Source organism: Sturnus vulgaris, chromosome W, assembly GCF_052056855.1.
Source record: "Sturnus vulgaris isolate bStuVul1 chromosome W, bStuVul1.hap1, whole genome shotgun sequence".
NCBI lineage: Eukaryota > Metazoa > Chordata > Aves > Passeriformes > Sturnidae > Sturnus > Sturnus vulgaris.
This window is the reverse complement of record NC_142282.1, coordinates 72571427-72597397: the sequence shown is the minus strand read 5'-3', so window position 1 is coordinate 72597397 and position 25971 is coordinate 72571427. Positions and strand designations below refer to the sequence as shown.

The window sequence follows — 25971 nt, the reverse complement described above, 5'->3', positions numbered from 1 at the left end:
GGATGCATGGGGCCTCTGGGCCAGTCACGATGGGGTGTTTCTGCCACCTGTTCCCAGTTAAACTTACTTCGGCCTCCACTACAGTCAGCTGCTGGGATCCTCCTGTTACCCCAGAAATAGAGATGGATTCTTCTCCTACATACTTTGATGGCATCAGAGTACACTGGGCACCGGTGTCAACCAAAGCCTTATGTTTTTGTGGGTCGGATGTGCCAGGCCATCGGATCCACACAGTCCAATAGATCCGATTATCCCTCTCCTCTACCTGGCTAGAGGCAGGGCTCCTCTATTCCTGATCCTGGTACACGTTGCTCTCTCCCTGTAAATAGGTTCTTGAGGTTCCTTCAAGAGGATCAGTCATATCATTATTCTGATACTGTCTGGAGTTCTGTACACGAGAGACTGGAGCAGCATTGACTCTAGATGAGCTTCTTGGGGTAGGTGTCCCTCTTTTCAGCTCACGTACCCGGGCTGCTAAGGAGGAGGTGGGTTTTCCATCCCACTTCCTCATGTCTTCTCCATGCTCCTGAAGGAAAAACCAGAGGTTACCTCGTGGAGTGTGTCCTCTCTCCCTGCCTGAGGAACGCCGGCTCCTAATGGCAGAAACTCTTGTTGGTTCAGGAGAGATCTGGTAGTTGTTTTCCTTAAGTTCTTTTTTTAGTTTTTGATGGCCCTTTTCAATCAGGCTTCGGACTTGCTCCACCAGCCGTGTTTCCACGGATGAGACATAGGTACGAAATGGGGCTGTGACAGTGTCCTCATAAATTCTTAGTTTATTGGCCAAGATGCCTACCATGTCCTCACCTTCCCTCCACTGCAGCGTTGCCAGGTAACGGGAATACATCTCTGGTCCAAGCCGTGCGAATCTCAACCACATCTGTGACGTGCACCGGACACAGTCTGGGCTCTTAGGAAATCTCTCATCTTCTGAGAAAATGATCTCCAGCACGGCCAATTCCCTCAGGCATCGGATACCTTGTTCTATTGTGCTCCATTTTCCTTGGTGCACCTGAAGATCTTCTTTACAAAGGTATCTGTCCTTCACACTTGTCAGCAGTCGCCGCCAGAGGCTGAGAGTTTCTTGGGTTCTCCCAATCCCCTGGTCAATGACCACATCCCGGGACAGAGATCCCAGTTGCCTGGCCTCACATCCATCCAGAATGGTGTCATTGGCTGCAGCGTCCCAGATGCGGAGCAGCCAGGTCAAGATGGACTCATTTGTCTGGCGGGTGAATTCCCTCCGCAGGTCACGCAGCTCACCCAGGGATAGAGAGCGAGTGATGATCTCTGGCTCTGTCACTTCTGCTGGGTGCGAAGGTCCTGCCACGTCCTCGTCAGTCACTATGCGAACTGATTTGCTCTTTGATTTCTTCTTCTGAACGGGCGCAACTGCTACTGGTCTAGGCTGTTCTGGCTCAGTGATGGTTTGTGTGGAGATGCTGATGGTGCTTCTGTCTTTTTTCTCCTCTGTGGCAGTCTGCGTAGTCACGGACACTGTTGCTTTGCTTTTGGCTTTTTCCTCCTCTGTGGCAGACTGCATAGACACGGACACTGTTGCTTTGCTTTTGGCTTTTTCCTCCTCTGTGGCAGTCTGCGTAGACACGGACACTGTTGCTTTGCTTTTGGCTTTTTCCTCCTTTGTGGCAGTCTGAATAGACACAGACACTGTTGCTTTTTGTTTGGTTCTTCTCCTCTTTGTGACATTCTGTGCAGTCGTGGACGAAGTTGATTTGTTTCTTTTTTCCTCTTCCTCAAGAATACGCATCAATACGCCATGTAGTGTTCTGTTTCTAAGCATGTTGTAGGCTGTAAAGGCTGTGCAGAGGAGACAAAGCAGAACTAACAACAATATTATGCTGTCCTTAGCATCCAGCGGGAACTCAACATTTCCAAAAACTACTGTATCAGGCCGGAAAGATTGGAAAAAATCATCCTTTACCCCTCCCCCCAAGGGCTGGGTGTGATTGTTAAAACCCTGGATGTAGCAACCTAGACTAGGACAAGCAAACAAAGTCGAGTATATATTCCGGATTATGTTCATTGCCTCAGAGGTTATCATGCAGTAGACACAATAGGCCAGTAAAGCAATTTTTATACCATATCCTGGTCTACACAGGAGCATTACAGCTGGCAGATAGTTCCCCATTTGTGGAAAAATATAGAGAGCAAGATATAAAACCCATGTAAGCATGTTGAGAATCATGGTGAAAACAAAATTGTAATACTGACTTTCCTCAGTACCCTTTGTGCCCCACGTTGGGCGCCAATTAATGTGTTGGTTTGAAAGTAAAACCAGTGCGAGACTCCAAGTCAGTAATACAATTTAATAGGAGAAAAGAGAAAAAATAAAATACATGCAATAATATAAAAGAAACAACCACCAACACAGTCAGAAATACAACCTGACACCCTGTCAGTCAGGTGCTGGTAGCAGTCCGTATAAATGGTGGCTGCAGTCCTCCTGGATGACGGATGTGGTTCTGTTGAAGCAGTACTCCTGTAGAAGGTGCAGTTTTCCTCCGAAGATCCAGCGATGATGTGGAAAAGGTCCGACTTTCCTCTGGGATCCAGTAGAAAGGTCTGCCCTCGGGTCCCAAACCCCAGTTTTTTATCTAGGTAGGAAAGGCTTGGCTCCTGCCCCTGGTTGGGGCATCTCCCAATGGGATGATGTAATCTTATCAGTCACACAATAGGACTTAATGGCCCATTAACAGAATATATCTTCTGGAGGAAGGATGGGTTGTGAAAAGATAACGATGATCATCCCCCTAATTTTATCAGATGGCACATCAGCAGAGGATATCTCCCACAGAGATAAGGATCACCACCCCTCCCACATTTTAACAGATGGTGATAGAACACACATTTTTGCATTGTACCCCAGGACATAGGGCCAGTATGCTTTGATGATTTTATAAATTATCTGGGCACTGGAATCATATGTACGTTAAGTAAGTTGGATGATGATACTAAATTATGAAGAGCTGTGGGTTCCCTTGAGGGTAAAGAGGCGTTACAGAGATCTGGACAGACTAGAGAGCTGGGCAATCACCAACTCAATGGAATTGAGAGGAATGTTGAATTTGTCTTTACAAATGAGCTGTGGATCTGCTTGTAGATAAGGCTAGCACTGAGAGAAAAGAAACAATGGGATGGATTCCACTGATTGATGAATGGAAAAAGATATTTGCCTTTACAAACAAACTGTAGGGCTGCTGATAAATGAACTTGGATATCGAAAGATGAAAGAAGCAACGGGGGGAAAACTATGAATTCTATAAGAATTAAAAATTAAAAGGGAGGGTTATACATTAGAGGGGAATTTCAGGTATCAGGCGTTCCGGGAAGTCTGTGCCTCTCAAGTACCTAAGCCAATGGGGAAAGAGAGAGGGAAATGCGACCGGGAAAATAGGATAAAAAGGAGGCTGTGTCCTCCAAAAATTTGAGAGATCCCAGGGGAATGTCCCATGGCTTCTCCCTTTATTCGAATAAAGCAAAAAGGACTCCTCTGAGGGTTTGGCTTGATGTCAAGTTGAATATGAGTCAGAAGTGTGTCCTGGAAGCCAAAAGGGCCAGTCGTGTCCTGGGGTGCATTAGGCACAGTATCACCAGCTGGTCGAGGGATGTGATTGTCCCACTCTGCACTGGTGGAGCACCACCTCAAGTACTGTGTGCAGTTTTGTGCACTTCAGCATAAGAAGGTCATCAAATTATTAGAGTGTGTCCAGAGAGGAGAGGAGAGGAGAGGAGAGGAGAGGAGAGGAGAGGAGAGGAGAGGAGAGGAGAGGAGAGGAGAGGAGAGGAGAGGAGAGGAGAGGAGAGGAGAGGAGAGGAGAGGAGAGGAGAGGAGAGGAGAGGAGAGGAGAGGAGAGGAGAGGAGAGGAGAGGAGAGGAGAGGAGAGGAGAGGAGAGGAGAGGGAGGCTTCGCTGCAGTCTGCAACCTTCTCAAGAGGGGCAGCGAAAGGAGAGGCGCTGATGGAGTGAGTCCAGAGAAGAGCAAGAAAGCTGGTGAAGTGGCTGGAGCACAAGTCTTATGAGGAGCAGCTGAAGGAACTGGAGTTGTTTAGCCTGGAGAAAAGGAGTCTGAGGGGAGACCTTATTGCTCTCCACCAGTCCCTGAAAGGAAGTTGTAGTGAGGTGGGGGTCAGTCTCTTCTCCCAGGTAGCAAGTAACAGGATAAGAGGAAATGGCCTCAAGTTGTGCCAGGGAAGATTTAGATTCGATATTACGAATTTTTTTTTCACAGATGTAGCCGTGGAATGGGGTTTTAACCCTTTAAGTGTGGCGGAAATAAGATGCACAGCTACATGGTCATCTTTCATGACAGGAAGAAAGAGACAAGTTTATTCAGAAACACACTTGGTTCTATAGCATGACTCGCAATTCCAAGAGTAGAGAAAAGGTGATTGGTTCAGAGAGAAGACACCCCATTCCCAGGGCCTGGTCACATACCACAACAGGTGTTCTATCTTTGTTATTAATTCCTTTTTATTTTGACCAAATTATCACCCTGGGAGAAATTCTCCCTAGCCCTGAGCTGGACCAGCTTATCGGCTGGGAACAGAGCTGAAAAGCTCCAGCCTGGAATATTTTTCAGGCTGTAATTTTCTTACTTTCTCAATATGTGTCCCACAACAGAAAGGATTGTAAAGCATTGGAACAGACTGCTCAGGGAAGTGGTAAAGTCACCATCCCTGGAAATGTTCAAAAAACATGTGGATATGGCACCTGAGGACATGGTTGAATGGTGAACATGATGGTAGTGCTCGGTTGACAGTTGGACTCTATGATCTTAGAGGTCTTTTCCAACCTCAACGATTCTATGATTCTGTGGTGGAAGTGGTATGAAGCTGCATCGGGAACATTCAGATTGGACATTAGGAAAAGGTTCTTCACTGAAAGAGTGGTCTGTCACTGGAAGTGATCATGGCACCAAGCCTGTCAGAGTTCAAGGAGCTTCTGGATGCTCTTAGTCATATGATTTAGTTTTAGGTATTCCTGTGAGGAGCAGGGAGTTGAACTCAATGGTCCTTATGGCAACCAGCAGGAAATGGTCCTCCAAATGGCTGCTGACTCTGAATGAGCTGCATATATTCTCTCACATAGCAGCCTTTTTACAAAATCAGGCTGCACCAGTTTAAAAGGCATTTGTTCAGTATCCACATAGAGGGCTACAAAATGAATGTCATAGTATCTAAGGTTAAAAGGGTTCTCAGCATAATTGCTGCTAAAAGCAAGACAGAATAATCCTAAATTAAGTAATTTCTAAAGGTTGGCCACCAAATAATTTTTATCTCATAAAAACTGTTGCCAGAACACTGTGACTAAGTCCACAGTAATGCTTTAGAACCATCCTACCCATGATGGTTAAGAAAGCACTAACATCAGGAAACACTTTATTACTATGAAGGTGACTGAGCGCTCAAACAAGTTGGCTAGAGTGGTTGCATTGGAGATATGGTCCTGGTCAGCCAGCTCTAGGTGGCCCTGCTTGAGCAGGGATGTTGGACTTAGATGATCTCAACAGGTCTCTTCCAACCTAAACCATTCTGTGATTTGAAGGCTGTTTCTTTTTGATACTGTACTCTTATCTGTTCTGTCAAGCAACATTTGCATGCTTACTTGTTTGGAAAGAAGAACAGGATAAGCTGTGGTACGAGCCTTAAATTTGAGTCTTTATCTCAGTTGACTGGGCTGTCAATTTTTGTTCTCAAAGGAAGGAACTTCATGTGCCTATCTTTGAAAGAAAAAAATCAAACCTGTTTCAGGCCTTGGCACAAATAAAATGAAATGGCTTAAGTTCTTTCCCCGGCTCTACATATTTGTAGAATGTTTTAGAAACATCTTCAGATTATGAATATAAAATCAGCTGTTATATAGGTAGGAGGGTTGTAGCTGCCAGTGTTACAAGGAAATTGTCAAATCAGTTTAAAGTTGTAATCTTTTTTTCTATGCAGTTAATTTGCACAGATATCTTTCCACTTAGATCCATCGGGGCCTAATAGGACTAATAGAAATTAAAATAATAATAGGAAATTATACTTCAAATAATTCCAAATATATAAATTTTTCACTAAAAATATTTTTTACATGATTCTCATAGAAGATATGTCTCTTCTTAATTTTTAAAGAGATCATAATTTTTTCTGAATTTTACAATTACTCATTTCTATTGTGGAAGTAGAAATGCTAAGGCCTGGGTGGGCCTTGAGTCAATTCTCATCCTGTCTCATGGGCCTCTTGATTGAACTCTCACCCTGTCTCCTGAAACAATAATCACTGTGTAACCTTCATGATCAGTCTCTGTGCTAAAGAAAGCAGACTCTAAACCAGCCTTGAGTAGTTCTGTGGTCTTATGGATGTGACAGATATTAATAACTCACATTCTGTTATCTTTGGCACAGCATCTTTAAGTGTATAAAACTTGTATCCACTTTACATAGACAGAGTTCACATCAGCAGAGACTGTTTGTTGCTCTGTGCTCTCTCCAATAGTTTCTCTTCTGATATGATGTAAATTGTATTCCACTTTTTCCATGACAAATTTGAGGCCATAAGTCAGATTCACACACCATGCTTCACCTGGGAGGACCACAGACTGCTCCCTGCCAAAACTCCTTGGTGCCACTCAGAAGGTACAGGACCTTTTGAAATCCTTATTGGGACTTTGGGCAATGGTCATCTGTAGGCTCCTGTGGCATGCTGAGACTGCTGAATCCAAACGTTGCTGAAGGGGAAGATTGGCACAAGGCAGCTGGTAATGCACATGCTGGTTGTGAATGTGACAATTGATAAAAGATTCGTGTTAATCACAAAAGCATTGGGGTTTGCATAAACCAGAATGCTAAGCTCTGAAGTGAAGCATGGACACTAGATAAAGGAAATTACATGATTAAATAATTCTGTTTAAAATCACCTTGTTATGTTATGTTGTATTATGTTACATTACATTATGTTATATTATGTTATGTTTCCCAAATAAGTTGTATCGGCTACCAGCTTGCGAAATCGGACTTCCCAAAAAGCCCTTCCTACCTTTGTCTAATCAATACTGCCTATCCCCAAAACCAGACTCACAGAACTTCTCTGGTGGTTATTGTTGGAGGTTGGATTGCTCCCCTTTTCTTTCAGTGGAATTTTCTCCCATTGTTATGCTAAGTAACTGTGGCTACACCTTAAAACGACAGATAATGTTCTCTCGTAGGGGGGTGGCTGGAGGGGGAGGGGGGGGGAACTGGAAAAGGAAAGGTGGGACGGGGGGTCTGGAGCGGGGCTCTCTCTCGCTTGGCTCGTTGGAGTGGGAAGACAGCCTGGGCTCCGCTCTGGCATCTCCCCCTGCCATCCCAGCACTGAGATCCACGCTCCCTGCCTTTGGACATCACTCTGCTGCTCTCCCATCTCACCCTACTATCTCCGGACACTCTGCTGAGCACCACGACCGACACCGTGAGGGGGAGTCACTTTCCCATCCCTCTCATCCCTGGGCCGTGGCCGCCATCACTCCAGCCCTCTTCAACTGCGCGGGACCTGCCCTGCCCCCACAGCACCGGTAACAGCACAGGGAGACGGCCTGCGGCCAGAAGGGACTGGAGCGGAGCTAGACTGTTCTGTTGCCAATTTTTATACCTGTTGTTATTTTCTGCCTTGTTGGATGTCAGTAAAGAACTGATACCCTTATCCCCATATCTCCTGCCTGAAGGCGTCTGAATTGGACCTAAAATAATTAAAAGGGAGGGGGGTTGCACTCTGCATCGCAGAAAAGGGGCTCCTGCCTTTCCTTAGACCATACCTGTCTTTCAAACCGAGACAGTTATCTACAAAGACCAGACCTCCAGAACTTCCCTGGTGGTGATCTACAAGGACCGGATGGCTATCTGTGACTGATTATCACCCAAAGGCTTTGTGAATTTGTGAACAACGAGAACCCACAGTATAAGAAGAGGCTGCAAACCGAGGTTCAGTGGAGCGTGGAGTGGGCGGTGACCCCTCACGTTCCCCAGCGCGCTGCTTGCTCTTTCTATATCAAATAAAGCAATCTAAAATTTTGCTGAATATCGAGACTTTCGTCTCTCATTTATAACAATTTGGTGCCGAAACCCGGGACGTCCTTGGAGCCCTGAGAGGCACTGCGATTTTGGGGAGGTGCCCCACTGCTGTGGCCCCGGTTCATCAGTGATTCTCGGGACCCATCGACGTCCCGCACCATAGAGACTGAGCAAGGAAAATCTCCCCGGAAGACCGTGGCAAAATCACCTGTAATTCTCGTGCACGAAGACCCAGACAGGAGCATCGGACTGTGAGTATCTGTCTGGTTTGGTGGGGATGACTGTGTGTTTGTCTGAATGAGACGTGGCCTTTGCTGCGAAGCGAGAGTGAAGTCCTATCCACGTTTCCAGCATCCCGCGAGGGACCTGGCCGGTGACCGGACGAAGCGAGTGAGCACAAAGGGGGAGACTGCTTTTCTTGTCCTAGTCCAGGTAGAGGCTAGGTCCTTCCCATCCTAGCCCAGGCAAAGGCAGGACCCGGGAAATGGGGGGGGGGGGGGGGGGGGGGGGGGGAACGGGGAGGAAAAGAAAAGCAGATTGCAACACACCAGTCACGGAGGGAGAAGGGAAAAGCTGCTTTTCCCATCCCAGCCCAGGTAGAGGCGGGTTCCAGGTTCCATCCTGACCCAAGGAGAGGCAGGGGTTTGGGCGGAACACATCGGGGAGTGCAAACACCTCAAGACTGTCCCTTGAGGAAAAAATGGGACAAAGAAGGAGTAAGATTCTGAGTCCCAGGGACCCACGAAGAGGTTCAAGTTCATTTGGTCCACAAGGAGACTGGGAAAATAAAGACAAGACAAGTAGGTTGCCAGAAATACCACCAGGCAGCCCTTTGGGAGTAATATTAAAATGTTGGGACACAGGGGTGGTATACAGAGGAAAAAGTAAAGAAAAATTGATTCAATATTGCATGGTGGAATGGACCAGAGAAATGAGCCGTAAAGATAACCTATACTGGCCCATGTTCAGATCATTTGAGGGTTGGATTTGTCGGGCATTAAACACATATGTGGCTCATAAAGAACCATTTAACAGAGAGGAATGTGAGTATGCTGGCCTGTGGGCAAAACAGTCCAAGCCATCCTTGATATATACTTTAAAAGAAATCTAAGATGAAGATTAAAAAAAGGTTACCTGGGAACCCCTCGATAATCTCCCACCTCCGTATAATACAGAAAATACAGGAGACCCCCCCCACGCACCCACTTCTCATCCTGGTACTCCCATAGCTCTAAGAACCCCCTCCAGTCAAAGGAATACCAGGAGAGATAGTATCACCAGAGAGGAGGGAGATAACCACACAAAGGCTCGCCTTTACCCCCTGAGGGAAGTGCCATTAGCAGGACAACAGGCTGGCTTAATTGGATTTGTAAATGTTCCCTTGAACACAGGGGAAGTGAGAAACTTTAAAAAAGAAATGGGAAAACTACTAGAAGATCCTATAGGGGTATCGGAGAGACTAGATCAATTCCTCGGACCAAGTATGTATACTTGGATGGAATTACAATCTATATTAAGTATCCTATTCACCACGGAAGAACGGAAAAGGATCAGACAGGCTGGAATGAGGGTATGGGACCGGGAGCATCAGATTGGACCTAGGGGAGACCAGAAATGGCCATTAAATAATCCTAACTGGGATAATCAGAATGATGTCCATCGCCAGAATATGATGGACTTAAGATGGATACTCGTTAAAGGTATCCGAGAATCAGTTCCTAAAGGACAAAATATTAATAAAGCCTTCAGTGAACAACAAAAAAAGGACGAATCCCCGACTGACTGGTTGGAGCGGCTGAGGAAAGATCTCCAAATGTACTCCGGGATAGACCCTGATACACAAGTGGGTCAGGCACTCCTCAAAACCCAATTTGTTGCTCGATCATGGGGAGATATTAGAAAGAAATTAGAAAAGTTAGATGATTGGCAAGATCGGGGGTTACAAGAATTGCTAAGAGAAGCACAAAAAGCTTACGTAAGGAGGGATGAAGAGAAGCAGAAAGCAAAAGCAAAAATCTTTTTTGCTGAAGTTCGTGAAACACAGAAAGAAACCCAGCAGAAAGGGGGAGGGAAACCACGAAAACCCCCACCAAAACAAGGAAATGAAGCAGGAAATAATTCACCAAGGCAAACCTGCTTTTATTGTAACAAGAAGGGTCATATAAAGAAAAAAATTGTAAAGAACGGATACGGGATGAAAAAATGTTCCAGGAAGATGAATAGGGGTGTCAGGGGCTGTATGTATTAGGCACCATACCATCCAAAGAGCCCTTGATAAAATTAAGGATTGGTCCCCAGGGAGAGGAGGTGGAATTTTTAGTAGATACAGGAGCCAAAAAAGCCACAATTAAACACCTACCAAAAGGGTGTAAACCTAGTAGAGAAACAGCACTCGTGGTCGGAGCAAAAGGTGAACCATTTCGGATCCCTATTATTAAAAATGTGCAAATTGAGACCCGGAACAAAACTGAGTTAAAAGATCTGCTGTTACTGCCAGAGGCAGAAAATAATTTATTGGGGAGGGATTTAATAATAGCATTGGATTTGAAAATTGAAGTATCCCAAGGCCAGCTTAAAATTTTTGCTTTAACCCAAAAGGAGGAGGAGAAAATATGTCCTGAGGTGTGGTACACCCCTGGGGAAATAGGGAAGTTAAAAATGAAACCTATCAAAGTGAAAATCACTGATCCCGGTTTGCCTATCCGAGTTCGTCAATATCCAATATCACTGGAAAGGAGACGGGGCCTTAAGCCTCTCATCGAAAACCTTTTGCAACAAGGGGCTTTGGAACCATGTATGTCCCCACATAATACTCCTATTCTGCCTGTCAAAAAGACAGACGGGAATTACAGATTAGTACAGGATTTGAGAGCTATAAATCAGCGAACTGTTACCAAATTTCCTGTAGTAGCAAACCCTTACACTCTCTTAAACCAGTTGTCCCCTGACTACACTTGGTATAGTGTAATAGATCTAAAAGATGCCTTCTGGGCATGCCCATTAGAGGAAAGTAGGAGAGATTACTTTGCCTTTGAACGGGAAGATCCTGATAAGGGCAGGAAACAACAACTGCGTTGGACAGTATTGCCTCAGGGCTTTACAGAATCCCCCAATCTCTTTGGACAAGCCCTAGAAGAATTAATGCAATCTTCTGAGTCACCAGAAGGGGTGAAATTGTTACAATATATAGATGATCTATTAATAGCAGGAAAAGACGAGGAATCTACTAGAAATGGGACTATAAAACTTTTAAACTTTTTGGGAACACAGGGATTGAAGGTATCCAAAGCCAAATTACAGTTTACAGAACCAGAAGTAAAATATTTGGGACATTGGCTAAGTAAAGGGAAAAAGAAATTGGATCCTAATAGAGTCTCTGGAATATTAAGCCTGGGACCTCCAAAAACCAAAAAAGAAGTGAGGAAAATTTTGGGATTGCTGGGATATTGTCGTCAATGGATAGAGGGATTTAGTGAGAAAGTGAAATTTCTATATGAAAAACTTACCACTAATCGCCTAAAATGGACAGAAGAGGATGATAAAAGTTTTGAAAAGGTCAAACATGCTTTAATTCAAGCCCCTGTACTCAGTCTCCCAGACTTGGAGAGACCATTTCAGTTATTTGTAAATACCTCTGATCAAACAGCATATGGGGTACTCACCCAGGAATGGGCAGGCAGTCAAAAGCCAGTGGGATTTTATTCTAAACTGCTCGACCCTGTCAGTCGGGGTTGGCCCACACGCCTCCAGGCCCTAGTGGCCACAGCACTTTTAATTGAAGAAGCCCGAAAAATTACCTTTGGGGCACCCCTAGTGGTCCACACCCCTCATAACGTAAGGGGAATTCTGAATCGAAAAGCTGAGAAATGGTTAACCGATGCCCCAATATTAAAATATGAAGCTATTCTAATCACTTCCCCAGATTTGGAGCTAAAAACAAAAACTGCTTAAAGTCCTGCACAATTCCTATATGAGGAACCAGGAGAAAATTTAGAACATGATTGTGTGGATGTTATAGAATTACAAACAAAAATTAGACCTGAATTGGGAGAAGTTGAATTTAAGGATGGAGTAAAATTGTTTATAGATGGATCTTCTCGAGTGGTGGAAGGAAAACGAAAATCGGGATATGCCATAGTAGGAGGAGAAGAATTGAAATTAGTAGAATCCGGACCCTTAAATGCAGCATGGTCCGCTCAGGCTTGTGAACTATTTGCTCTTTATAGGGCATTATCTTATTTAGAAGGTAAAAAAGGAACGATATATACGGATTCTAAGTATGCCTATGGCATAGTCCACACATTTGGTAAAATTTGGGAAGAAAGGGGGTTAATTAACACTCAAGGACGGGGGTTGATACATCAAGAATTAATTGTTAGAATACTAGAGGCTCTTAGGGGCCCCACTGAAATTGCTGTGGTCCATATAAGAGGGCACCAAAAAGGAACAAGCTACCATACAAGGGGGAATAATCTGGCTGACAAAGAAGCAAAAAAAGCAGCATTGGAGCAAAAACCTGTTTCTGTATTAAGTACTACAGTTAAAGATCTCAGCCCCAACCAGGAATTACAGAAGCTATTTACTCCTCAGGAAAAAGAAGCGATAAAAAAATTAAAGGCAGAACAGCATGAGAATAAATAGGTTTTACCAGATGGCAGGGAAATTTTACCTAAGACCCAGGCCAGACAAATTATTGAACAATTACACCAACAAACACGTTGGGGAACCAGAGCGCTAGCAGACCAATTTTTAAAACTTTTTGGATGCATCGGCATTTTTGATATTGCAAAGCAGAGCGTACAGGGTTGTATAACTTGTCAGAAAAATAATAAAAAAGGTATGCGACAAGGTCCGTCAGGAGGACGGAAAACTGCTTACAGACCCCTTGAAAGAATAGAAGTAGATTTTACAGAATTACCAAAAATAGGAAGGTGGAAATACTTACTAGTGAGAGTAGACCAATTAACCCACTGGGTAGAGGCATACCCTGCAGCTAGGGCCACATCACAAGTGGTAGCCAAAATATTGTTGGAACACATAATCCCAAGGTATGGCCTGGTTCGAGCAATAGACTCAGACCAGGGGACGCACTTTACATCAAAGGTGCTTAAGTTACTGACCTCGGCGCTGGGCATCAGCTGGGAGTATCATACACCTTGGCACCCTCAGAGTTCTGGGAGGGTTGAAAGGATGAATCAGACATTAAAACAACAGCTATCATAATTAATGACTGAGACTAAAATGCCATGGACAAAGTGCCTCCCACTAGCCCTGTCTAATATACGAACAATGCCAAATTCAAAACCAGGGATTTCACCATATGAAATGCTGTATGGTATGCCTTACCCTAAAGGAGTACACCTTGATCCGACCTTAGTTCAGGACCCTTCTCTTCAGAATTACATAATAACAATCAGCAAAAACTTGGAAGAATTAAGAGAGAAGGGGATTTTAACTCAAACTGTCCCTCTAGGATTTGCCATACATAAAATTAAGCCAGGACAACATGTGTTAATGAAAGTATGGAAAGAAGAAAATCTAGCTCCAAAATGGGAAGGACCGTATTTAGTTCTGTTAATGACTGAAACAGCTGTGAGGACAGCTGAAAAGGGATGGACACATGTGAGTAGAGTCAAGGGTCCTGTAACCCCTCCTACTGCAGGTTGGACAGTGACATCTGAGCCTGGAGACCTCAAAGTGCGAATTCGGAAGACTTGATGTCAATATCGGATCAATTCGTCTCGAAGGTCTCCTAATCAGGACTGAAAGTCACCTGCCCCAAACCCGGGTGTAGCCTGTTCATCAAGAAAAGGTGTCCATATTGTACTGAGTTGTTGTGGTGTTATTCCTAGGGTGGGTATCCCCCATTTGCATTATGTGTCCAGTGTAGAAGAAATGAATGTAAGGAAACTATTAAGGTACGTAATACCCTATCAGCACAAGGAGAAATCGAAATTGATGATCATAAATGGTGGGAGGAATAAGGAAAAAAAGAGAGCCGGAGCAGAGGTATTGACAAGAAAGTGTCAGAAGGGTTGTGTATATGTCTTGGTTTGAAAGACAGGTATGGTCTAAGGAAAGGCAGGAGCCCCTTTTCTGCGATGCAGAGTGCAACCCCCCTCCCTTTTAATTATTTTAGGTCCAATTCAGACACCTTCAGGCAGGAGATATGGGGATAAGAATAACAGTTCTTTACTGGTATCTAACAAAGCAAAAAAACAACAACAGCTATAAAAATTGGCAACAGAAACAGTCTAGCTCCGCTCCAGTCCCTTCTGGCCGCAGGCCGTCTCCCTGTGCTGTTACCGGTGCTGTGGGGGCAGGGCAGGTCCCGCGCAGTTGAAGAGGGCTGGGTGATGGCGGCCACGGCCCAGGGGTGAGCGGGGATGGGGAAAGTGACTCCCCCTCACGGTGTCGGTCGTGATGCTCAGCAGAGTGTCCGGAGGTAGTAGGGTGAGCTAGGAGAGCAGCAGAGCGATGTCCAAAGGCAGGGAGCGTGGATCTCAGTGCTGGGATGGCAGGGGAAGATGCCAGAGCAGAGCCCAGGTTGTCTTCCCACTCCAGGAGCCAAGCGAGAGAGCGCCCAGCTCCAGACCCCCCTATCCCACCTTTCCTTTTCCGGTTCCCCCCCCCTCCCCCTCCAGCCACCCCCCTACGAGAGAACATTATCTGTCGTTTTAAGGTGTAGCCACAATTACTTAGCATAACAATGGGAGAAATTCCACAGAAAGAAAAGCGAAGCATTCAACCCCCAACAGTATACTGTGCTGTCACTGCTGTACCTCGTACTGGAATGTTAAAGCTAAAAGCTGGAACAAAATTAAAAAACACTACCAAAAGACAAAGACAAAGTGGGAGAGCCCAGGACATATTCCCTGCTGCCGAGAAGATTAAACAAACCTCGGCTACTGGCAGCAACCCCGTAGGCCTTGAGGGAGGCAGAAGGATGAAAATGGTCATGGGAGTCATCCTATTGCTAATGATGATAAAAGGAAATAATGCTGATGCTTGTTCCAAGTGTCACCAGACAATTAGGTACGGCAGACGCACGGTATCCACCCTTGCCTTCCATACACACATCAATTCGGCCTGCTATAATAAACACAACTTAGAAACTTGCACTAGTATGGGAAGAAGTTACTGGGTAGCCACCAATTTGGGAAAAGGAGGGTGGGCTCCCTCAGCATACCAAAGTTGTCCAGTAGGAGAGACACACCTCTGCTTCACAAAAGAAAGTATGTGGGGATATTCAGATCAGGGAGGAGTGCAAGATCACTACAAGGAAGAATTGATAAAAAATATAACTAAGGTGTTCAAAGGAACAAAGACAAACCATGGGGGAAATTTTAACTTGTAAGAAAAAATAAAACACCAGCTCAGTGAACGGGACTTACCCACCTTGGGAAAAAATTTATTTGTAGAATTAATGAAAGAAATCACTACTGAACTGAACTTAACTCACTGTTGGATCTGTGGAGGAATGCAAATGACTGAACAATGGCCATGGAGGGGGGAGGGGTTGGGCCCAGAGCAGTTGTTACAGTGGAATCAAACAGAAATATCGAGGGGAGTCAATAGACCTGAAGGGTGGGTTCTAAGTCATGAGGTAATAGGAGAGGTATGTATAACACGTCAGGGAACTAACTTTACCCAATATGTGGGGCACACCCCCTGTAAGACTATCCTGATTACAAATGCAAGCAGTCTTGGTGGTCCAAAGCTCCAGAAGGATATTGGGGAAAGTAAAGGTAATTGTATAAAGAACAATTTTACAGGACTATGCTGGTATAATAAAAATAGAGCCAACCCATATGAAGAAGTAAAAAGTGTAAGGACCTATTGGCAACAACCTGAATCAGTTAAACTAAGCTGGAAAGCCCCAGATGGAATATTTTGGATCTGTGGGAAAAAAGCTTATAATACCCTACCAAAAAGATGGAGAGGGACATGCACTCTAGGGATTATCCAGCCTGCGTTTTTTACATTACCAAAGGAAAAGGGTAATAGAGTGTTAGGAGTTCCCTTGTATGAAACTTTGTATCGAAATAAAAGGAGCACAGACATAGGGGGAACACAAATAGGGAAGGATGATGAATGGCCCCCAGAAGGAATTATTGAATATTATGGACCAGCTACCTGGGCTCAAGATGGGAGCTGGGGCTATCGCACTCCAATTTATATGCTAAATTGAATTATCAGGCTACAAGCCGTGGTAGAAATTACTTCAAACCGGACAGCCCGAGCAATGGAATTGATAGCTAAACAACTTACCCAAACTAGAGCAGCAGTATATCAAAACCGACTGGCTCTAGACTATCTGTTAGCTGAAGAAGGGGGAATGTGTGGAAAGTTTAATAATTCTGAATGCTGCTTAGAAATTGATGATAATGGTGAAATAATTACTAAAATTGCAGAAGAAATAAAACGAATAGCCCATGTACCTGTACAAACCTGGAACTCTATGGTTAATGAAAATTGGTGGAATAACCTGTTGGGGGGAGCTTGGTGGAAGAAATTAGGATTTATGTTAGCATGTGCATTATTAGGACTACTGTTCATCCCTTGTCTTGTTCCATGCTTCATTCGACTAATCCAGTCGGTGGTTCAAGGAATGCAAGTTGCTACAATACCAGTAGACCCTGAGAAGGCAACAAAATTAATGGCAGTAAACGAATTAAATCTAGTACAAGAGGTACTGACAAAATTTGAAACCAGAACACGAATCAATGGGATAAAAAAAGAGAAGTGGGGAAATTGTGACAATTGATAAAAGATTCGTGTTAATCACAAAAGCATTGGGGTTTGCATAAACCAGAATACTAAGCTCTGAAGTGAAGCATGGACACTAGATAAAGGAAATTACATGATTAAATAATTCTGTTTAAAATCACCTTGTTATGTTATATTATGTTGTATTATGTTACATTACATTATGTTATATTATGTTATGTTTTTCAAATAAGTTGTATCGGCTACCAGCTTGTGAAATCGGACTTCCCAAAAAGCCCTTCCTACCTTTGTCTAATCAATACTGCCTATCCCAAAAACCAGACTTCCAGAACTTCCCTGGTGGTCATCTACAAGGACCGGATGGCAATCTGTGACTGATTATCACCCAAAGGCTTTGTGAATTTGTGAACAACGAGAACCCACAGTATAAGAAGAGGCTGCAAACCGAGGTTCGGTGGAGCGTGGAGTGGGCGGTGACCCCTCACGTTCCCCAGCGCGCTGCTTGCTCCTTCTATATCAAATAAAGTAATCTAAATTTTGCTGAATATCGAGACTTTTGTCTCTCATTTATAACAGTTACGTTTTAAAAGTCCTTCTCTGCAACATATCATGATTGCAACGTATCATTAGCATACTCTGCATAAAGCTGTGTCATGGTTACATAAGAGTTTGTTGCGTTTGCGCATGCATAAATTATTTCTGTTGTGGCCATCTGTCTTCTGGTGTGCTTTTGATGAAGACTTATTTTCCAGTGGTCTTTTGATGAAGACTTGTAGTCTTCCTCATATTTGAACTTTTTACTTCTGTCTTCAGTGCATGCCCTGTGCTCTTGTTTTTCAGTCTGTTTTTAGCTAAGTTCAGTTTGCAAGTTCCGTTAAAACTTGCTTTTCTTTGCTTGCACGACAGGAAAATCACTCCACAAACACCAGAGGTTTATGTCCAAAATGGAGACAGAGGAGTCCTTTTTGCTTTATTCGAATAAAGGGAGAGGCCATGGGACATTCCCCTGGGATCTCTCAAATTTTTGGAGGACGCAGCCTCCTTTTTATCCTATTTTCCCAGCCGCATTTCCCTCTCTCTTTCCCCATTGGCTGAGGTACTTGAGAGGCACAGACTTCCCGGAACGCCTGATACCTGAAATTCCCCTCTAATGTATAACCCTCCCTTTTAATTTTTACTTCTTATAGAATTCATCGTTTTCCCCCCGTTGCTTCGTTCATCTTTCGATATCCAATTTCATTTATCAGCAGCCCTACGGTTTGTTTGTAAAGGCAAATATCTTTTTCCATTCATCAATCAGTGGAATCCATCCCATTGTTTCTTTTATCTCTCAGTGCTAGCCTTATCTATAGGCTGATCCACAGCTCATTTGTAAAGACAAATTCAACATTCCTCTCACACATTATCTCACTTGCTCTGCTCTCTTGCTTGCTTTGCCTGCACATTTACAATATCTTGTTACAATATTAGTTGTGGTTAACTTTTTGTTACAGATCATCTAGGTTTCACTTTATAGGGTCAGTCAATCCCTTTCTGTGAATAAGGAATGAATACAAGTAGATTTAAGTGAAAAAATAACAGTTTACTAACTAATGGAACAGTAGCAGGCAAAAATAACAGTAAATAAATGCTAGATACAAAATTGCTAAATCTCATGAACCCCACTGAAAGGAATGAGAAGGTGTCTTTACAAACAAACTATGGGCCTGTGTGGGACACATATTGAGAAAGTAAGAAAATTACAGCCTGAAAAATATTCCAGGCTGGAGCTTTTCAGCTCTGTTACCAGCCGATAAGCTGGTCCAGCTCAGGGCTAGGGAGAATTTCTCCCAGGGTGATAATTTGGTCAAAATAAAAAGGAATTAATAACAAAGATAGAACACCTGTTGTGGTGTGTGACCAGGCCCTGGCAATGGGGTGTCTTCTCTCTGAACCAATCACCTTTTCTCTACTCTTGGAATTGCGAGTCATGCTATAAAACCAAGTGTGTTTCTGAATAAACTTGTCTCTTTCCTCCTGTCATGAAAGATGACCATGTAGCTGTGCATCTTATTTCCGCTGCACTTAAAGGGTTAAAACCCCATTCCACGGCTACATTTGGAGGTTCACTGAGTGCTTCATCTCGGGACCTTTGCCGACAAGGGCCCCGAAGAATTCGGGGCCCGAAGCCTGTCAAACTGGGACAGACCCAATGAGGCTGTCAATAACCGGGGCTGCGCTCAGAGCTGAGCCAGAACCGTGCCAGGAGCAGGCTGGAATACCCAGAAAATCAGGACACCGGACCCTAGGGCTAGGACCGGACCCGTGACGACGGCCGGAACCGAGAGAGCCATCTGGGAAGATCGTGGATCCCCACCCGACTGCAGCGGGACGGGACATCCTACGGAATTCATCAGCTGTGCCTCCATCACAGAGGTAACGGGAGCACTTTTGCCCCGGAGCTATTGTTTAGCTCGCTTTAGGCAGCGGAAAACCCCGGATTATTCCTGGGAGGACCGGACCGCAGGGCATCGCGACCGGCTCCGGGAGCGGAGCGTCGGAAGCCGCAGGCCGGATCGGGGCAGCCCGTCACGAACCGCGAATGCAGTGCGGGGCTCCGCGGAGCTGAGCCACCAGGCACGGGACAGCGAAGGCATAGCGGAGCCCTGCGGAGCCCTGCAGAGCCATGAGGCGCACAGCGCCCGGCACCCAGCACCGAGGAGTCAGCGGAGCGGCACCGCGAGGAGACTGCACGGACCCATCGGCCAACCCGGAAATCCGGACTGCTGAGGTACTCTCTGGTTCCCCGTCCCCGGCTAAGCAATTAGTTGGGAAAGCAGTTAGATAATGGGGAACCGCTTAACTAAGCAAGAGGAATCTGTCCTCTCCATTTGGAAAGGGGTCCTAGAGAATTTGGAAGACCCGATTCCAGACAGAGATTTGATCACCGTACTGGCATGGGCAAAACAACATGGGTTTTCTGATGATCCCAAAGAAGCCTTTTCCTCAGAATCATGGAGGCAGCTAGGGGAATGTTTATGGGGTGCCCTTTTAGCCACAGATACTTCAGTATCCCCTTTGCAAACCACCTGGGGACTCATTAATCGAGTCATGATGCGGGATGCGCAGGAAATGGGGAACGAAATGTCCGAGGACCAGGAGATGGAAAATCACCCCCCCCCCCCCCCCCCCCCCACGCGCCCTGCCTGGCTGTTCCGCGGGCAGGTATTCCCCACGAAAATTTTGCCCCCCTGCCAAACTACCCATCGCCAAGAAGTTTCTCTCCGCCGGCGTATCCCTCCCCAAATGACTATATCCAGCCGAAATACTCCTCCCCCGTACTTTTAGGGAGATTAGGTTCTGAAAAAGAGAGCGGGGCTGATCGTTCGTTTCCGTCGGGCTCACAGCCGTCAACCCCCCCTTTTCGCAACGCACGGGGTCCGGACAGTCAGCACTCAGCCAGCTGTCTGACCGTCCCACAGCCCCCTCGCCGGCTGGACCAGCATGTCTGTCGACCATTTCGACAGATCTGCTGAACCTGATCACAGAACAAGTTATGCAGACAGTGCATGTAACACTAGAAAGGTTTATGGCCAGTCAGGCGGGCGCGGCGGCGGCCGCGCCCGGAATACCACAGGGTGGTGCGGGCGCGGGGCCGGGGGTGTCCGGAGATGGTTTCTTCCTGGCGGCTGAGCCTGTGGGTGGTGCGGCGGCGAGCCCCCCCCGCGCGGCCCCCCCTCCCCTCCTGGCGTGCTCAGAGGGGGCTCCCCTGTCCCCTACGGGCCCGCCCCCGGGGGCGGAGCAGGTGGCACCGGCTGCAGAGGTGGGGGCGGCGCTGCCCGCCCCCTCCTCGGTGATGTCGCAGCCTGGCCCGCCTCTGGAGGTGCAGCCACAGCAGCCCGCCCCGGTGATGGGAGGGGCTGTGACGTCTGACGTGCTGCCCCCCCCAGCCCAAGGGGCGGTGGCAACTCCCTCCTCCCCTGCCGGGCTGACACCCTCGCTCTCAGAGACAGGGGTGGTGCTGGCCCGCCCTTTCATGATGACGTCGGAACCCGACCCGCTTGCTGCTGAGAGGGGGACGTGGGCACCCTTCCCGGCCCGGGGATGGTGCCGGCTCCTCCCTTCTCCCTGGTGTCAGAGCCTGACTCCTTTGTGGGGCCTGGGTCTCTGCCTTCTTTCTCTGCCCCATCAGAGAAGGGGCTGTTTTCTCTTTTCCCCTCAGCCTCATCATTCATTCGCCAAGAAAAGACGACCTTTTCTTCGGATTTGCTGACCCCAGCACCGATCTCATCGACCAGAAGAGACCTGTCTGTCTGTCCGGTCTCAGAGGGACCCTTCTCGCCTCTCCACCGTGCCGCATCGCTCCAGCCCTGTGCTGGCAGCAGCAACAACCCTGTTCTCGTTTCGAAAGGGGAAGGGGCTGGGTCTCGGTCCATTCTTGGGGTGGGCATGGGGAAAGGGAATTCTCAGGCAGATGTTTCTGTGCTTGAGTCAATTTCTGCAGGAGAATTCCTGACAAATTGCAAGAATGACAGTCAAATGGGAGAAGCACAGGTTTTTCCTATAGCTGTTGCTGTCTCAAATGCAGAACAGCAAAATTCTGTTGCTGTCTCCAAGGCAGGACAGAGAAATTGGAAAAAGAGAAAAAGAAATCAAAATAATCCTGTTCTTGTGAATCACCTTTGCCTCATTACAGGCTTTGGATGAGACACATCCGGGTTCCTACTGTGACCTGCAAGAGATGCTCACTTTGTCCCGTGCCTGCAAAAGCAGAATGTGGTCGCTATTCAGTTTCCATGCTGCACAACAAACCAAACACCAATGGGATGATCCCTCTACATGTGGGGAATGGACATTCATCTGTTCATTGAGCTGTTGATATGTGTTTGGGTGAAATAGTCTCAGTTTTCACAATTGTATTAGCATAATCACTTAGTGGTGAAATGTCCATTGTTTTACTTCACTTAGTGATGGGATTTAGGCAGAGAAAAGACACCAAACCCCTGGCACTCAAATATCCTCAGGTCTTTCGGTTGTGTTTGTCTTTCCTGGCTCTGCTGGGAAGCACAAACACTTCTCTCTTCCGTTTTTAATATATTTCGGAAGGGGGACCTGTGGGGGACATATTGAGAAAGTAAGAAAATTACAGCCTGAAAAATATTCCAGGCTGGAGCTTTTCAGCTCTGTTCCCAGCCGATAAGCTGGTCCAGCTCAAGGCTAGGGAGAATTTATCCCAGGGAGGTAATTTGGTCAAAATAAAAAGGAATTAATAACAAAGATAGAACACCTGTTGTGGTGTGTGACCAGGCCCTGGGAATGGGGTGTCTTCTCTCTGAACCAATCATCTTTTCTCTACTCTTGGAATTGTGAGTCATGCTATAAAACCAAGTGTGTTTCTTGAGAGGAATGTTAAATTTGTCTTTACAAATGAGTTGTGGATCAGCCTATAGATAAGGCTAGCACTGAGAGATAAAAGAAACAATGGGATGGATTCCACTAATTGATGAATGGAAAGAGATATTTGCCTTTACAAACAAACTGTAGGGCTGCTGATAAATGAACTTGGATATCGAAAGATGAAAGAAGCAACGGGGGGAAAACTATGAATTCTATAAGAATTAAAAATTAAAAGGGAGGGTTATACATTAGAGGGGAATTTCAGGTATCAGGCGTTCCGGGAAGTCTGTGCCTCTCAAGTACCTCAGCCAATGGGGAAAGAGAGAGGGAAATGCGGCCGGGAAAATAGGATAAAAAGGAGGCTGCGTCCTCCGAAAATTTGAGAGATCCCAGGGGAAAGTCCCATGGCCTCTCCCTTTATTCGAATAAAGCAAAAAGGACTCCTCTGTCTCCTTTTTGGACATAAACCACTGGTGTTTGTGGATTAATTTTCCTGACATTCTGAATAAACTTGTCTCTTTCTTCCTGTCATGAAAGATGACCATGTAGCTGTGCATCTTATTTCCGCTGCACTTAAAGGGTTAAAATCACATTCCACGGCTACAGGCCTGCTGGTACATAAAGCCAGATACTGAGAGGTGAAAGAAGCAATGGGTGGAACCATAAATTCCATAGGAATTTCACTAATTGATACAGACTTTTACTCACTTGAGGCTGTGCTAAATCCCTGGACTTAGAGAAAAAGAACAGAGACACAAAGAAAAAGAAGGGTGGGAATGCACATTAGAAGGGGTTCTGTATTAGGTGATTCAGTAAGTCTGTACCTCTCAAATACCTCAGCCATTGGGGAAAGAGAGAGGGAAATGCAGCTGGGATTAGGATAAAAAGGAAGCTGTGTCCTCCAAAAAATTTGAGAGACTCCATGGGAAATGTCCCATGGCCTCTCCCTTTATTTGAATAAAGTTACAGAACTCCTCTGTCTACTTTTTGGAAATAAACCTCTGGTGCTTGTGGGTTAATTTTCGTGACACCACGGGAACAAAGAGAAACCCAAAATGCCAGAAATACCCTTTCCAAGAAGGCGCTCGCCAGAGGCAGCCACGTGGCTTGAAAGACAAAGGAAAGATGACGTCACACCTTCCATCCCAAGATTGCGCCCTTCAGACCACGTGGTCCTGGGAACAAAGGGACAGGATGCTGGCAAACCCTACCCGGAAAAGCAGAAGCCTACAGAGCAGTTCTAGTGGTAGATGAAGACTTGCCGGCTCGCGTGGGTGTCTGTGCTGCCGCTCACCACCTTCTCCTGCCGTTTGTTGGGCTCTGCTGGTGCTGCTGCTGGGCTCTGCACTGTGGCAGTGGGGGGGGGGGGAAGGACCAGTCCGTCAGTGCCAGCACGTGGTGGCCCGAGCCCAGGAACTCTCTCGTTTTTCTCACTGCCGGCATAGTTTGCAAAGTTCACTTCGAGGCAGTTTCTAATTGTGAAATGCAGTCTTTACGAGTGACTACAGCTGCAAACCCAGAACGTGCATATACGAAGTACAGCTCCCGTCTTCAGCAAAAGCTGCCATGAAAGACAGAGCGTCTGCTTCTGTAGCCTCCGCTCCTGGAGTGGGGGCTGATCGATCTTGTTATAAATGAGAGACAAAAGTCTTGATATTCAGCAGAATTTTGGATTGCTTTATTTGATATAGAAAGAGCAAGCAGCACGCTGGGGAACGCGAGGGGTCACCGCCCACTCCACGCTCCACGGAACCTTGGTTTGCAGCCTCTTCTTATACTGTGGTTCCTCGTAATCAATAATTTTTGGGTTTTTTTGCTGTCATAATTTTGCCAGATAAGCAGTGGTGGTCGAATAAACATCTTTACACAAATTCACAAAGCCTCTGGGCGATAATCAGTCACAGATAGCCATCTGGTCCTTGTAGATAACCACCAGAGAAGTTCTGGAAGTCTGGTCCTTGAGATAGGCAGTATTGATCAGACAAAGGCAGGAAGGGCTTTTTGGGAAGTTCGATTTTGCAAGCTGGTAGCCGATACAACTTATTTGAAAAACATAACATAATATAACATAATGTAATGTAACATAATACAACATAATATAACATAAGGTGATTTTAAACAGAATTATTTAATCATATAATTTTCTTTATCTAGTGTCCATGCTTCACTTTGCTGCCCGAAACCCCAAGTAAAACACAAACTAACAGAGTGTCAGTTTATGCGGTGCTTTATTCAGGGCCCGGGGACCTGCGGACTCGCGTCCAAAGTCAGGATCCCACTGGTTCCCTTTTTAGAGGGTTTTTTATACCCTTTTTACAAATGGTTTATGTGCAGAAGTACACATTCTTCTATAGATACATTCACCTTGTAGATAGCATTTTACATCATAAATCTTACATGGTTGCTTATCCTAGAACTATAGTGTTCTCCCCCTTAATCTCTCTCTTACGCCACTGCCCACCACCAGTACTTTATTTATGTTTATACTTTAACCTTATCACTAACAGTTCTGCATGCTCTCAGCACAGCACATTCCTAAGTTAGTTTCCCAGGGCCTACTCTGGGAACTGCAGTCTTCAAGCCTTAGCATTACTACTACTATTATGGTTTATACACTTTATATTCTAATATTCAGGATTTCTAGTCTATACGGTAACAACTTCAGAGCTTAGTATTCTGGTTTATGCAAACCCCAATGCTTTTGTGATTAACATGAATCTTTTATCAATTGTCACAATCTGGACTGGCTTGCTGGAGCAGGGCTGCCCTGCTCAAAATATGCTATGAATTTTGCCCCCAGGCAGCTCAAAACTGCTAACTGCAGTCTCTTTGAGATGAGGGAGGAAAAAACAAAAAGAGAACCCAAAAAGGAAAAAAAACCTCTGCCTAAGCAAAGGCCTAGAAGCCAGCAAGGCAGAAACCATTCAACAAAAGCACACAAGCTGCCTGTTGGAGTGGAATTTAAAAGCCCCCACCGTACCACCTGGCCCCAGTGTCCCAGATGCAGGGTCTTACAAAGACACAGATAAATACAGAATACAATAACCTTTTGAGTTAACCATGGCAACAGATGACCTGTGTGATAGTATCCATGGTTAAGTCCAGTCCCTGATCATGAGCCCATCTATATGTTGCATCTCTCCCTTGATGGCCCAAGGTGTTAGGGCCCACTGAGTCAGAAATAAATCACCCTTATGTTCCCAAACCTAATCCACCTGAGCCACTTCAATTCCAGCAGCCTGATCCACCTGCTGGTTGTTCCAACGTTCTTCAGTGACCTGGCTCTTGAGTACATGAGCATCTACATGACATACCTTCACAACCAGGTTCTCCTCCTAGACAGCAAAATCTTGCCACAATGCAGCAGCCCAGATAGGTTTATCCCTGTGCTGCCAGTTATTCTGCTTCCATTGCTGCAACCACACCCACAGGGCATTTGCCACTATCCATGAATCAGTATAAAGTATTGGCCATTTTTCTCATTCAGCAATGTCTAGAGCCAGCTGGAGAGTTTTCACCTCTGCAAACTGACTCAACTCATCTTGTCCTTCAACAGTTTCCACAACTTGTAGAGTACACCATACAGCTGCCTTCCATCTCCAATGCTTTCCTACAATATGATAGGATCCATCAGTAGACAAGGCATATTGCTTCTCACTTTCTAGGAATTTATTATACAGTGGGACCTCTTCAGCATGTGTCACCTCCTACTCTGGTGACGTCCTGAAATCTTTGCCTTCTGGCCAGTCCATGATCACTTCCAGGATTCCTGGCTGCCTGGCCTTGAGGGGTTAAAGAAAATAACAGATATTATTGGAGT

At 45.6% G+C, this 25971-nt stretch overlaps 1 long non-coding RNA gene across 1 annotated transcript; it reads left to right on the top strand.

Moving 5' to 3' along the window:
* Nucleotides 1–19409: 19409 nt before the first annotated feature.
* Nucleotides 19410–22687, top strand: LOC148220418 (uncharacterized). The gene is made up of 2 exons (XR_015798863.1): nt 19410–19545; nt 20977–22687. It is a non-coding gene; the product is annotated as an uncharacterized LOC148220418 (long non-coding RNA).
* The last annotated feature ends 3284 nt before the right edge of the window (nt 22688–25971 follow it).